Below are 15,405 nucleotides of genomic sequence, written 5' to 3' on the forward strand. Positions count from 1 at the left end.
TACTTAAAGAGGCATCTACTCTATAACTTCCCACCATGTGAGGTCATCTTCAAGGAATCTTTGTACATCCATCTGTTGCGTTGATATTGATGAATACTGGTAGGGATGGGCACAGACTGGCTCATCAATTTATGTTCATAACAAATTTTATCTGACTCACAATTCACTAACCAACGTTCACAAACTGAAGAGCTGCCACAAACTTCCATGAATTTTAAGGCAATTAATGGCAGTTTATAAAGAGCAGAAAGCAGGGGTTTAATTGGCTTGGAACCATTAACCCCCTGCTTTCGGTTCCCCAGCACTGAGCTCCTAGCTATTTTACCCCTTGCTTTCTGCTCTCCACCACTTTTCAAAGGGAAATTCCTGTTTCAACTCCTTGCAAAAAGTGGTAGGGAGCCAAAAGCAGGGGTCAGGAACTGCTAAAAACTGGTTTGGTTTGTGAATCAACCTCCCAGTTTGTACATGGTTCAGTACAAATCATGAACTGTAACCAACCACAAAAATGCATTTTCTTCCCATCCGTAGATACCAGACTCAAGGTCTTCTCTATGGTGGCACGTTCCTAATGGTGTGTTCCTAATGGTCCCATTGAAAAAGGTTTTTAAAATGTTAATAGAACCAATGAGTAAAAATGAATTAATAGTGGTCTGGTTTCTGGCTCACAAAGACTCTAGACAGATTAAGATTTATTGTTTTTTCTGCTCTAAAGTAATTTGAAGTAGTTGATGGTAATCTTCACAAAAGATCAATATTTCCCTTCACTGTGCTGACTGAATTTGCTGTCCATCCACAAGCAATAGGCAATAATGTTGACAGCTGGTGAACCCAAACAAGCCATAAATGGACCAATACGTCCATTAAAATGTATTGATTATTTTCATATATACATTTATGGGCAAGTACGCTTTGTAAAAAAAGAAATGCATCAACAGTTATGTCAATCAGGATGTTATATGTTTCCCCAATGAGATGCACTTGTTTTTCCCATTCAAGTTTGTATATCCCGATATTGCAGTTCATGATACAAATGAAAGTTAGGGACTTAGTGACAAATAATACGTAGAATATCTGTGATCTTTCCAAGTTTATAGGAGTTTCTATAGGAATCATTGGTATTCAAGTTTACCTGTAGAAAACACTTGGACTAAAGTGCTTATATTGGCAAAAGCCAGAGTAGCCAGAATTATTCCTGATACCTGGAATTATAAGATTCTGAAATATTCAGAATATTCCAAATCTGTAATTAGTTAGTAAATTCTGAATATTTCCAAATCCAAATTGTACATCCCCAATAGAAAATGTATTTAAAAATGTTTAAAAACATGCTTTAAACAAATATTGGTACCAGACATAGGGCAAGTTTCTTTTTAATAACTATTTCTTGCACAATATCTGATAAATATGACATTTAAGTGTGTAACAAGCAGGAACCTGTGATACTTGTGGGGAGGGATACCTCCCCCTTTCTTAATTACCCCTAATTGCTGCTACTTCTTCTAGGCCATTGTGACTTTCACCCATATATCCCGTTAGCAAAAGCTTCAGCGGACCCAGCCCTATTCCTGGCTTTGGCTGCCCCTGCCAAGGCAGGAGCCATGGTGATTCCATTCTTCGCCATTACTGCCACCCTTGTCACCCTGGGCTCCTCTCAACTTCTACTCCTAGGCCCACTGTCATCCCCAGGGCTGCCCAGACATCCTTCCATTGCCAGCAACTCTGGGGACCACAGTGCAGTCCTCAGCTTTGCCCCACCACAGCTTCTTTCCTCCATTATCAGTTCTCCATTACAGCTTTTATTGTCTGCTGCTGCTGCTAGGTCTGGTATGGGTCATCACCATCATTGCCAGGCCTGCATTAGATCCTGACCATCATAACTGCCACTGAGGAGAAGGTAGGTAATCATGCAGTCTGGGTATGCACAGACAATGCATTTTTATTTGGGAGGGGAACTTCTCCTCTCAATGCATTCTTTTAAAAGTTTTCAGATGTTTCTGCAAACATAAGGGATATCCCGAGTTTGCAGAAAAATCTGTTTAGCATTGATGCAGCCCCAGTACACATATTTAGGTATCCACAGATGGGGACCACACATCACTATTAGATACCTAGACAATTGGGGCCCTGTAATAGGAAATCTCACCCCCATTCTCACAAAGGCCAGAGAGACCCCTGGACTCACCTGTAGTTACAAGGCCCACCACTTCCTACCTACACTTGTTACCTCCGGATAGAGTGGCCAAAGCTTTGAGTCTCCCTCCCCACTTTTGGTGGCCCACCCAGAGCTGCTTCAGTTGGGCTGGCCAAGGCTTCCTCCCCCAACTTCTCACTGTCAGCAGCTCACCTGGAGCTGCTCCTGGGGGATTTGCCAAAGCTTCCTTCCCCTCTCTCCTCATTCCCAGGCCCAGTGTGATTCATGTCTTACACTGACAGCATGCTCTTTGGCTCCACCTCTGCAAGGCCCAGTGAGGATCTTGGGTTTTCCACCACTGCTGAACCCAGCATGACTCCCTTGTAATGCCAATGAATGAATGGTGGGATCTCCTGATCTGTGGGTTTAGATACCTGCAGATGGAAGTCACATATAGCTAATAGTATAGCACATATATGCTATACATATAATATATTGTTCTTTGACTAACGCTGTAGCATGTGCGCATAGGAAGGACAAAAATCAGTACAAGGAAATAGTAAATGACCAGAAAGTACATGTGTTCCGTGCCCAAAGGGGAAAAGAAAAATCAGAACAGGGACATATGAATGAAGCCAAAAAGCTTGCAAAATGTAGTGGCATTCCTGGTCCCACTGAAAAAGAAGACAACTCAAAATAAATATTTGTTTGGTTATTGTTAAAGGTGCATTGAACATTCTTGATCATGTAGATGCTGAAAGATCCTTTATGACAAGTTATGCAAATGACCACCTTTCTTTCTTTACAGTGTCCCATAAGTACCATTCAAGATATCTGTGAATAGCAGGACATATAAGAATATACAGTGCAGGAAGCTGACAGGAAGAATAACAATATCATCTAAATGCTAATCAGTGAATAACCCTAATCTGGCCACAACATTGGGCCAGGATTTTGCACTGTTATTCAACAGAATCCATCTCCCAAGGTTCTGCTTCAGCTTCTGTTTACTGGTGTGAAATACTCGTGTAAGTTAGGATCATAACATAATTTCTTTCACTCAGGAAGGAGATACCAAGGGAATATGTAATAGCATTGTTTCTATAAATATTTACTTCAGAATCAATTCTCCTAGGAGTTTTCTAAGAGCACAGCAAGTAATTCCATGGCAATACCCAAGCATTTTTAAATGACAGTTTTGTCTTCTGCCCCCCCCCCCATGGCAGGAAATGAAATTAACATTACAATGTGTCTGAATTTATATAAGGCCATTATAGCACAGATTGCTTGCAACCTTTTTCATGGTGTTTCCTATGGGGACATTGCATTTGTCTTTTCACACTGAGTTGTAGGGGGGTGAGCACTAAAAAAATAATTGGTATTAACTTTGAATCTGGTTTTCAGGGAGGACAGGCTTTCGATTATCAAAAACTTCCAGAATTCTTCCTATCATATCTGGATTTTTCAGGTCCCCCAAATTTGGGACCAACTTAGTAGTCGCCCCCATTCATTCTAAGACAGCAGGATTGGGGAAGGAAGGAGGAAGAACAACTAAGCTGGTACTACCTGTCAGGTATTTAGCAATATGTTCTTTTAAAGGGCTAAAATATTAAACTGGAAGACCTAGGCAGAGTCTGCACTTACTTTGTTTATTCCATTGTCATAACTGTTGAATCCAGATCGCTTTGAACTTGGGTCTTCCTCTCCCCCCCCTCCCCATTGAAACAGGAAAGTGTTCTGCACGTGGTTAGGGTAGTTCAGAAGGGAGGGGGAGCCAAGCCTCTTTCTTTATTTTCTTGAAGGGGGGGGGAAGAGGAGCCAAGCAGGGAGCCTCTTTCTTTTCTTGGAGGGGAGGGGAAGAGGATCGAAAAAGGCAGAGAAGGGAGAAAAAAATCCAGGACCGACAGAAGTTGAGAGAAATTAGGGGCTTCTCCTTTAAGGCAAGCTTGTCACATGACCAGGTGTGACATATCAGACGTTCTCTGCCACAGAGCTTTCTTTCCCAATCCAGATTTGAAAAATATTGAGGGTTAAAAGCACTCTAAGATATCACACAATAAAGGTAGGGTCACTCCAGATCAATCCTTCTTGCTGCAGAAGGAAAATTTAAATCACCCAAAATCCAAACCGAAATCGCATTCTGTGTAGAGGGCAGGGACTGAATCGACCTGGGATTGGAATAAAAGCTCTGAGCAATTTACACCCTGGCCTCCAGAAACAGAAGGAAACAGTCTCTGCCACTGTTGCTACTCCTCCTGAAGGTGCCCGCACTCGACCACCAGCTGCCCCAGCTGCCCCAGCTGCCCCAGCAGTGCCTCCAGCGCGGTCTCCCACCAGGCACTCCAGGGGGCAGCGTAGCTTGGCGAGACAAAAGGCAGAACTGAACAGAAAACCCCCAGAAAAAAAATCAATTTATATGCAATCATGAACAATGTTTGCATATAATGAACCATTGGTCAGTTTTGGTTTAATTTCTGTGAAAGAACACTTGCATAATTTTATGGTTGGGGGTCACCACAACATGAGGAACTGTATTAAACGGTCATGGCATTAGGACCAATAGTAGATCAGATGTACCTGGGCTGTCTTCAGCACATAGGAAATAATCTCCCCTTTAATCCCCATAGGAAAAATGGCCTTATAAAATGTAAAGGGATAGAGACACTGTCCAACAGCTATTTGCAGGGCTAGATTTCTCTCTCTCCTTCCTGGTTCCTGGCATCCCCCAAACACTCCCAAGATTCTGGGAGACAATTTTTTGTTACTCCGGTAATATTGATAATTTCCATTATCCCCTAGGTGACCTGAGAGAGCTAATTGTTGTGTTTTATTTCTGCTTGAGTAGATTTAGATGTATCCCCCTAATGAGCTAATGCTTTCATTGGGTTGTACTGTAGCCTGAGTTGCCAGATCCAATTTGGAGTACGATCCTAAAAAGAGTTACACCCTTCTAAATTCATAGACACCAGTGGGTTTAGAAGAGTGAGTTGTCTACTCACATTGTTCCTTTAGGTTTATCATCCCAAACAAGCATAGGTGCAAAGGTAAGTGGGAGGAGAAATTCCCTGCCTCTAGTCTGACTGCTTGAGATCACACCACAACATAGTGACGTCCATGCATTGCTGTGAATTGCACTGTAGAAACAGGCACTAAGCATACAGTCCTCGAAGACAAAGCAGTCTACACAAATGGAAGATACTGAAAAAAACAAGAACCTCAGTTGTATTCATGTACCCAAACCCTCATTCTCCCAGAGCAGTCATTTTTAATTAAGATGTGCCATAGTGAGCATCATCTTTTCACACCTTTGTGTTTCTTGATCACTGCCGATAAGAGTATTGAAAGGAGTAAAGTCTGTTCTCATAATAAGTCTAGACTGTCCCAAAACAGGAAGTAACAAATCTCATATGACACTTGTTATGCCTGAGACCTAAGAAGCTTAGACAGTTCAGATAAGATTTGAATAAGCCTTAGACATTTTGGCTGCTTGCTTTTTATCTCTGATTTCAAAATGAAATTTCTTGAGGGTTATCCATCAAAGCAATAGAGGTAAGTAAGTAAGACAAGAAAAGAAGCCTTGAAGTCAAAAGCTGGTGGAGCCCACAGTAAGAAGGCTCCCTGGATTTATACAGGCCTCCTCTCTCTTCCTCTTTCTCCCCTCCTCCTTATCTTATCTTTCATTGACCCCAGTCAGGATAGGTGGTGGAGAGTGTTCAGACAGGAGGGGAATGGAGGGGGATTGGGTTTGTAAACTATTTTTTATTGTATTTTACTTTACTATTGTAAGCCACCCCGAACCCACTTGTGGGGAGGGGAAGTATAGAAATCAGTAAAGGTTATGTCCAAAAGGACAGGTCATTCACTACCTGGTTGGCCCTCCCTGGGGGTGTGCCACCAATAGACACAGAGCACTTTGCCAATGAGGGCCAATCAGTTCAAACTGCACTCTGCCAATGAGGGCCAATCAGTTCAAAGTGCACTCTGCTAATGAGTGCCAATCGGCTTAAATTGCATGCAGATCACTCACTCCCTACCTGATTGATCCCCCCCTGCAGGGAAATATTCCCCCATTAGAAGATGGCTGTCAGCCAGGAATGTTCTGCCTTGGTAGTTTAGCCCCAAACAAGAGGGAGCCATCATCCAGGAAGGTTTACTAAGGAATCAGCTCTCCATCTCCAACTTCCTGCCAGTTTCAGAAGTTTGCTGGGTGGAAGAGGAGGAAGCCTCAGAACATGACCCGCTGCCAGTACGTTTTCCTGACCCCTACCAATTCAGAGAATATGGGAGAGGGGTAACCTGCCTCCTAGTGCTGTCTCTGCATGCATTCTGGAGGGGGGCATGTGCGATGCCCAGAAATAGTCCCCTGCTGCCCCTCTGGGACCCAAGATGGCCAGGAAAAGACTCTACCTTGGGATTGTTTACTCATGTGTAAGTCATGGCTATCAGCCAGGAATGGCCCACCCTGGTAGTTTAACCCCAATCAGGAGGGAGTTCTCAGCCAGGAAAGTCTAATAAGTGACCAGCTCTTTGCCTCCAGTTTCATAAGTTTGTTGGATGCAAGAGGAGCCAGTTTGCATACTGGGCTCCATGAAGGAGGGGCTCTCAATAAGAGACCGCCTGGATAATGAGTGCAGCTGACTCAGGTGGGAGGCCAGGGGCTCACAGCCGTCAGGGTACCCAAATGAAGTGGATGCCAATTGGCTCCCATTTAGGCTGTTTCCTGTGGGAGGAGATCTAAGTGGCAAGAGGCCTGCCCTTCCTGGCTGGGAAGAGGGCAGGTGCCAAGGTGCCACTGGACCCTATGTTGGAGCAGCTGGAGGGCTGTGGATCAGGCTTCCTTCTTTGTGCTGTGCCAACCCTCCGGCTGGAAGAAAATAAAGCTGTCGCCATATTAACTGCCAACTCCTGGTGCCGCATCTTATTGGGACAAATACCCTCCCTCACACCAAAGAGAATAGAAAATTGAATTTGTGTGATAGCCAGATTATTTGGTGACCTAGAGGTAGTAACTTAGAAGTTCTGAGCAGAGATTTGGGAGTGAAGGAAAAGGTCATCTAGCACAATCCCTCTGCCCTTCTGTGTACCACAATATCCCATTATCTTGAACATCACTTATTATTAGTCAGCCTCTTCTTTTCTCTTGGCCTTCTTTGAATGTCGTACTCTTCTTTCTGCCTGGAGATCAGCGGGATTGCCGAGTGACAAGAAGGCGAGGTGTTTTAATATTTTTTCGTATTACGTTTTCACTGCAAACCAAATGCATGCAGGTAAATGCTTTAAAAATTGGGCACAGTTAATCAGTTTTAACTTCTACTGATTTCACTTCAATTGTTATATACATGTTCAAACATGTCCTCCCTAAAGTGCTTAACTTTGATGGGTTTGCGTTCTTGTTTAATTACTTGTGTCTGAAAATTCAGTGTCTCAGGTACCAGCAAGGCATAAAGTAGACAGCATTTGCAAGGCTCAAATAGCTAAGAGATGAATTTCCTCTTTTGTGACAGAAGAGTAATTTCAGTTTTAAACTCTCTGTAGAAGGTCAAACTCTCAATGTCATTTGTGTCACCATTAAATCTTTCTTTAGCCCAGACAGCAGTGACATCCTTAGGGCTGTTTTGCTCAGAAAGCACCACTGACTCAAAGCCTGACTTGACGTTCAGGGAGGTAATAGTAACTGGACATGTCGAAACATAACTCCATCCCAGAAAATGACAATGAATGGAGCCACTGGGCTGTATCCAACTGTGTCACCCAGAGTGTTTTTGTATGCCTGGGGTGGACAAAGGGCATTAGAAAAGTTGTGTTTCCTTTTGCAATGTGAAGAGGAAATGCTTGACAGCAAGGCATAAAAAAAAATATCAGCATTCATCTTCAGGGACAGTTTGCTTCTTTTCTGTGCTAGAGGGCTGGTCAATATGACCCTACTGAAATCACTTGGAAGTGAAAGCTTTTGATCATGCCTAAGTTAAACACAGGGGACTGAAACAATAAGACCCTAGCTGGATCCACAAGTCACTGGCTACTGGTGTATCATTGCACTGTTGTAATATTTACCTCCTTGATTTTCTGGTGGACGAGGCTGGAAGTGAACAATCACTACCTATAGCAATAGCCTAGCATCCAGTGATGTGTGCGTCAAACCCTTCCAGCACTTCAGGCAATTGCTGATTTTTTAAAATATCTGTATTCCTTTAAATGTCTATGCACATATTCATAGAGATGCAGATATCTCTATGAATCCCCAGGGTGGGGTTTCCCGGGCACACAATGAAAATTTTGTGTTGTATTAAATTGTAACCTGTGTGAAATAGGAGCCTGATTATAAAGTGTATCTGTGTATCTGCTGGCTCACCAAGGCGTGTGTCTGCCTATTCATTACTCCAGGCAGTTCGCCTTAAAAAAAAGAAATTCCCATCCCCAGGAAGAAGGGAGAGGGAGGCAAATGCAAGGGTGGGACATTGGAGGTAGATATAGCGCTTCTTCACCTCCATACCTTTCTTTTGCTGGAGGCTTGCTGGTTGTCCAGCTCTTTTTAGGTTGGTGAATCCATTTTTTGCAATTCCCCAACTAGCACTTTAAAATGGTGGATGTAGCAAGCAGTTTGCTGGCCAGACGCGGGAGTTGGCGATGTTGTGCGGAGCGCCTGAAATATAGAGTCTTCATGGGGTAAGCATGATGCTACATTTATGGCATGCAAAAAAGCCCAAAATGTATTAAAGTTAGAAACAAATAACATACTTTGTTTTATTGGAATAAATATGTTTTTAAGCATTAGAGGTAGACAAAGTTAATTAAAGGAATTATTATAAAACCTTCTCTACTTTGCTTTTCCATTCTATTGGCTTTACAAGTAGTTCTATCTTTTTCATGTTCTTTTTATAACTTTTCGTTAAAGAACAATTGGTTCTTGACCTTTTCACCCATAAAAAGACAAACTGTTTTATTTATGTTGTTCAATTCATGTCCAGAGTAAATTTTGAATGCCACTTGCTCAGATATTCTGACTTCATACTCAGAACAAGCTCTACCTTCCGTCAGTTCATTGGGGGAAAAAGGATGTATGCCTGTTTTTGCAACAGAAGAAATGCCTCTTGACAGATGTCTTGACCGAGCAATAATGAAAAGGTCACCCTGTATTGAAGCATTTGTCTAGCTTCCTAATGCCTATGTACTGGAAATTAGACCCTATTACATCCAATTAGAACTGCTCAGTCTTGAACTGAAGTCAAGAAGCCATAAAACACTTAAATCAACATGATTGTGCATACTATCTTGCCAAACGCCTCCCCAATTAAAGGATAACATCCCATCACTGTGTACAATTCTGGCTGAGATTTAATAGCTTCTACCTTTCTCTAAAGATCAAGGTCAGAGATCTCAACTATTCCTATTTTATAGGGCTTTGGGGCCGTTTTGAACCATTTATTACTTTAGGAGGAGTTGATTGTGATTGAATGTCGGAACAGAAGTACATCGCAGGCCCCTCAAGGCAAGCCTTCATTAGAAAACACAGGCAGGTGAATGTAGCAAGCTTCTGCCAAGACTAACAAATGAATTATTTTTCAAGCAATAGCTTTGCTTTATTCCTTCCTCTACAGGACATGATTAGACTTCACCCTTGTCAACACTGCTTGTTTACTGCACATCAGCCCTGGCTGGAGGCTTTTGAGACATGCACTTGACCAGCATCATCTGAAAATATAAGTGAGAATGAACACCGATATGGTGCTAGCATTCTTAAAAACAAATAGAGGCTGGAAGAAAAACATTGCTCTTCTTTGAAACTCAAGGCTTGTTCTCACACTGACAAATTCTTCTTTTCCTGTTTGCACTACCTGGGTTTGAATCCTGTAAATCCGTGTGATGAAACATGGAGCGATCCTCCAGACTAAGGAACTTCTTCCAGGGTCAGAGGCTTCTTGTTTGTTCCTGGATCAGTAGAGCAAAGTCAAGAGACCCAAATGTATGAGAAACAGTGCCCAATGCTGCTGGCAATTTATTTACTGACTTGGACTTGTAGAGCCATTTCTTTTCTTCCTAGCAGGCATCCAAAGAAGTTTACAATATGATTTTTTTTACTTCTGTTTATCCTAACAGCAACCACCCTATGTACCAGGTTGGGTTGAGTGACTTGTTGAAAATCAAAGTCTTTGGGTAAAAATAAAAGGAGTAGGAAATAAAAGTGGTATTATGGTGGGGGTCTGCTATAGACCACCAGGCCAGGCAGAGGACTTGGATGAGACGCTCCTAGATCAGATTACAAAATTCTCAGAAAGATAGGACCTAGTGGTCATGATTTCAGTTACCCAGATATCTGTTGGAAGACCTGCCCTGCTAAAAAGCAAAAGTCCAATAAATTCTTGTCTTGTCTTGTCTTGTCTTGTCTTGTCTTGTCTTGTCTTGATGACACTTTCATTTCCCAGAAAGTGCAAGGGGCAACCAGGGGGGTCTGCTTGTTAAGACTTGATTTTTACCAATAGGGGAAAACTGGCTGATGAGGTTAGAGTTGTCAGTGCACTTGCCTCGGTCCACCCCCCCCCCCCAAAGTTTTAGATATATATTGCCCAAGGGTGACACAAGTTGTAACAGCTTTTCTGGAAATCCCCTAGTTGTTGGTTTTCTTTTTCTGAGCAGGATCCTCTAAATTCTCTTAGAATTTTGCTAGGGGTGAATATCTAATAAGAACACAGTAGGAGGCTGAATTCTGTTAGACTGTAATGGATCTCAGAAGTCTGCATTTGTTCTGCCTGAGCAAGAGCCTCTGTATTGATAATGTTACTGTACAAAAAAGATTCGTAAGTAATCCCCTAACAATCTAAAGCAGGGGTAGTCAAACTGCGGCCCTCCAGATGTCCGTGGACTACAATTCCCAGGAACCCCTGCCAGCGAATGCTGGTAGGTGCTCCTGGGAATTGTAGTCCACGGACATCTGGAGGGCCGCAGTTTGACTACCCCTGATCTAAAGGATCCCCAACCTGGGCCCATTCCGCACACATATTTCAGTGCACTTTAGAAGTACATTATCCTGTTCTGCACTGGAAAATCCAGCAGCAAAAGTACATCCAAGGTGCATTATCCAATGTGTGCGGACTTCATCCTGGTATGTATTTATTATTCGACAATGACTTTGCCTCTTACTATAAAACCAAGAAGATAGAGTTAGGTGTGTGGTTGAGTTGGCCCAAGCAGCAGAGCAAAGTTTTGAGTCCAGCGGAACCTTTAAGATAAAAATTTTATTCAACCAAGGTTATATATCAGGAACCTATCATCTCTTTTGAGGTCTTATCTGGCACGATCATCAGGTTATGAAGCCAAACTGGAACTTAGCTGTTTCCCAATTACAACAGAACTCCTGTGGAAGTACCTGTGACATTCTCATGAATGACTGAATTCATAATGACTTCACTCAGTTACTGTGAATACTAGATAAGCTATTAAAATAGATTGCAACTGTATTCTCTCTGCATGATGAGGGTGGCTATGTGAGCAGAAATGCAATCATGCCCTTGCTAGAAACTGAAAGAGTCTTCATAAACCAATTGTTTATGCACCAGACAAAGAGTTAGATTAGCATATTCACTCAGGCCTTGAAAAGAGCAGGGCATACTGATTAACTCTTGTGATGCTGAAAAAGAAATGGGATCTATCTTTTTGTATCAAATACCCCTGAGGACAGGAGAGTCATCCTGCCAGTTTTCCTTGGTGTCAAAGACTAAGTCCTGCCATAGAAATAGGGCTATCAAGGTTTTTTCCTCTTTCTTCTTTTCTACTTGTTGTAGTGTCTGTTTTCTAAACTATCCATTCTCTTGAATCAAATAAGCACAAAATGTCATAAGCACCAAACAAGAATCTTTTGAATGAAATGTAATTTTCTGATTAAAAAAAAAATCTAGAACACGTTTTCATTACAATGAACACGTTTTCATTACATTTGGTCAATACCTAATGGAAGGAATTATGGGAAAGCTATTTGTTTGGAAGTAGCAAATAAAACTATATTGAAAAATTCTGAATGAAAATTCACATTATTATTATTTGTTTTCCACAAAATATGTATATCCAACGGTGCCATTCTAAGGAAACACTCTTTGAACTCGTTGACTTCAGCAGACAGAGGGGAGCAACTCTGCTTTGGATGGTACTGCAAGGAACAGTAATTCTTTCCAAACCATACAAAATCCTATTTTCTAATACGAAACCTGTTAGAGGGATTTGTGACTTTCCATTAAAGAGATTATTGAGTTTATGCTTTGCTTTGAATGTTTTTTTTTTTGATGATTTTGAGCTCATCAAAGGTTTTTTTAATTAATATTACTGTTTCTGGACTTTGAAGGTACAGTACTTATTAAATTTTGGTTGCATACACATTCCATTGAAGATATTCTCTCACTTTAATGTTGTATAAAAATGTTGCTCGTCAAAGGTGGCGTTTTGATTGTTCACAGATTTGCATAGTGTATTAAAAGACCATTTCAAAGTCTGAAACTATTTTAATTATTTCAAAGAGATAAGAGTTTCCCTACTCTTTTTGTATGAGTTCACTTCAAACTGAAAGGGAAATAAAAAACAACAACAACAGCAACAACAAAGCATTATGAATAACTTGGACCAATGACTGTGCTTGTATTTCTAGGCCGTCTGATCTAGAAAAATAGGAAATATAAATTTTGTTACTTATATCCTGCTTTGCTATTGATATTCTCAGTTGCATAAAACAATGGCAGATGTTCAATTGGACCCATTATGCACGGGGGTTTTAGCGCACATTCGGGGTGGAATGGCGGCGACTAAAATCACCGATAATGCACAGTGCAGGCTGCAACCGGCCGCAGCTTTGTTGCATGCCGCCGAAAAAGCCGCGTTCGTGAAACGCGGAAGAAAGCGCAGCTTCCGGGTGATCGGGGCGCAACCAGAAGTGGCGCTGGGATCGCCGCGTGCATAATCGGTTACTCTGGGTTTTGCCGCCGTCGCGCCCTGCCCCGTGCATAACCGGTGTGCGTCACGTCTTCCCCCTCCGCGTTTTCCATGTGACCCGAAATCGCCATTTCGGCGGCCGTGCATAATTGGCCAAAATGAGAACCTCAATGTAATCCTGAAAACAGTTTCCTGAAAGTAAGTTCCATCGAGTAGATCTGTTTTGGATTCTTCTTTGGTTTCCAGTCCCAATGTCCCATGAACAGAATCTCCCCTTCAACAGAGACCGTTTCTGTGTTGGGAACTTTGCTTCCCTGGTTCCTGTGTGGGAACACAAATCTGGGGTGGACAAGGTGCACTGGGCCAAATGCTCCCTTGTGCAGGAGCAGGAAGAGGAACAGCAACCTGCCCTGGCTCAAACTCCAGTCTGCAGCCCGGTGCAAAAATGGTCAGAGTATATTATAGCCACTCTTTCTCAACTCAGTCTACTTCTATGAGTTGTGAGGAAAAAATGGTGGATGTAAAATCATTTGTGTCACACTGATTTTCCTAATGGGTGGATGGGACATGAAAAATGTTTAACATTAACATAGTGCTTTTAAACAGTTCCTTTTATATCATATCAGTAATGCTAATGTATCCCATTTTTGATTGTGGGGTAGGTGAAGCTGAATGTGGTTTTCCTGCCATCAACATAAGACTTCATGAAAGGTAACACTGAAGTGGAGATGTGCTCTGTCGTATATCGGATTCCTAGCTACTGCACCCCATGGCTTTTTGGAATATTGTTGATGGAAATTCTGGATCTAAATTGGGACCTTCATTTGGCTACTGGCAATTAAAAGTTTTCTGAGGCAGCAGCAGTGATGGCAAATGGAAGGCTTGGCTTGGTTACTTCTTAATTGCAACAGTAGACACAATAGAAATTCCATTATAGGCCTTTTTCATTGTTCAGTTGAGCAGTCCACAATCTTGGATCATACTTTTGAGTATGATAGGCCAGAAATTGCCAAGTGACTTGACAGCACAAAGGATACTGTTACGTGTTGAAATCTTTGACTTAAATGGCTGTCTGCTTTAAATTTGGTTGTGGAGAGTGTTCTAATTTGTTTCTTGTGTGAATGTGTAACAGCTATGCCATGCACGAGGATAAGCCATGCATGAACATCAACAATTATATCAGATGCATTGGCTACTATAATGTTGGTTCTGGCCCATTCATGCTGAAAACAGAGTTGAGTCTCCGCACAGTAGAATTCTACACTCTGTTTGCTTGAGAAGTACATTCACACTGAGACTCGTTAGAAAAGAAATAGTTCTTTATTGTGAGAGAACTCCATAGGGAAGGCAGAGAAAAGGCTTCTAGCTATCTATCAAAGCAAGGATGGGGAGAGATTATGGAACATATGTCCAGCCCTTATGGTGAACAGGGGAGAGAGAGACAAGAAGAAGAAAAGTTGTTTTTTATATCTTGCTTTTCAATCCCCAAAGAAGTCTCAAAGCAACATGCAGTTGCCTTCCCTTCCTGTCCCCATAACCAATACCCTGTGAGGTAGGTGGGGCTAAGAGAGCTCTGACAGGACTGCTCTGTAAGAACAGCACTACCAGGACTGTGACAATCCCAACATCAGCCAGTTTCCTGCATGTGGAGGGAGAGGGAAGCAAACTTGACTCACCAGATTAGAAGCCACCACTCTTAACCCCTACACCAAGCTGGTGAGAGAAGAAATGTGACCAGAAGGAAGGACACCTTATTGAATAGTACTCTGGGTAGCTAAGAGGATGGGCCTTCAGGAATGAACAAAGCATAGGTCAAGAAGGCTCTCTAGCCTTTACTGAATCTCTACTGCCCTTCCCTGAGACTCTGTACTAGCATTAAGGTGATGGAAATTCAAGATCTGTAGTATGCGTGATTCAGAAACATATGAAGAATGTCATGTAAGGGGCAATGAAAGAGATGTGTATTTAGCATAATTAATTAGGAACTTCATGATGTTCTTCAAAATCTCCTCCAGTGTCCTTGTTGGCTCTTTGGAGACTTCCTGCTCCTTTGAGTATACTTTCTCCCTGCTTGCCTCCCGAACAGAAGAAAGATTGCTGTTAGACAGCCAGGAATCTCTCTTCTCTCCTCTTTCTATACATAGTTGTTTCTCTTCATAATAAAACTATAGTATTATTTTAAGTCCTCTGGTGTTTTACACATCATTGCATATCTAAACTCTGCCAACGTAAGTGACGTTGCACAATCCATGCCTTGCAGTATGGTTGTTGCATATAAAAGAATTAAAGATTGTGAGAGAAGTCAGTGAAAGCTACGATAATACACATACATTTCACCCTTGTCGACAGTATATGAATAT

General features: G+C 42.0%; 1 long non-coding RNA gene across 3 annotated transcripts in view; it reads left to right on the forward strand.

The window, feature by feature from the left end:
• LOC143835306 (uncharacterized) overlaps nt 1–15,405 on the forward strand; it is a 148,994-nt gene that overhangs the window by 110,940 nt on the left and 22,649 nt on the right. Inside the window, exons 7-8 of one of the 3 annotated variants that reach the window (XR_013230078.1) lie at nt 8,703–8,797; nt 9,730–10,951. The exons of the other annotated variants lie outside the window; for them this stretch is intronic. This is a non-coding gene — a long non-coding RNA (uncharacterized LOC143835306). Of the gene's footprint in view, nt 1–8,702; nt 8,798–9,729; nt 10,952–15,405 lie in introns of those variants that run through there. 3 annotated transcript variants of the gene reach the window in all.

This window comes from Paroedura picta, chromosome 4 (genome assembly GCF_049243985.1).
Source record: "Paroedura picta isolate Pp20150507F chromosome 4, Ppicta_v3.0, whole genome shotgun sequence".
Lineage (NCBI taxonomy): Eukaryota > Metazoa > Chordata > Lepidosauria > Squamata > Gekkonidae > Paroedura > Paroedura picta.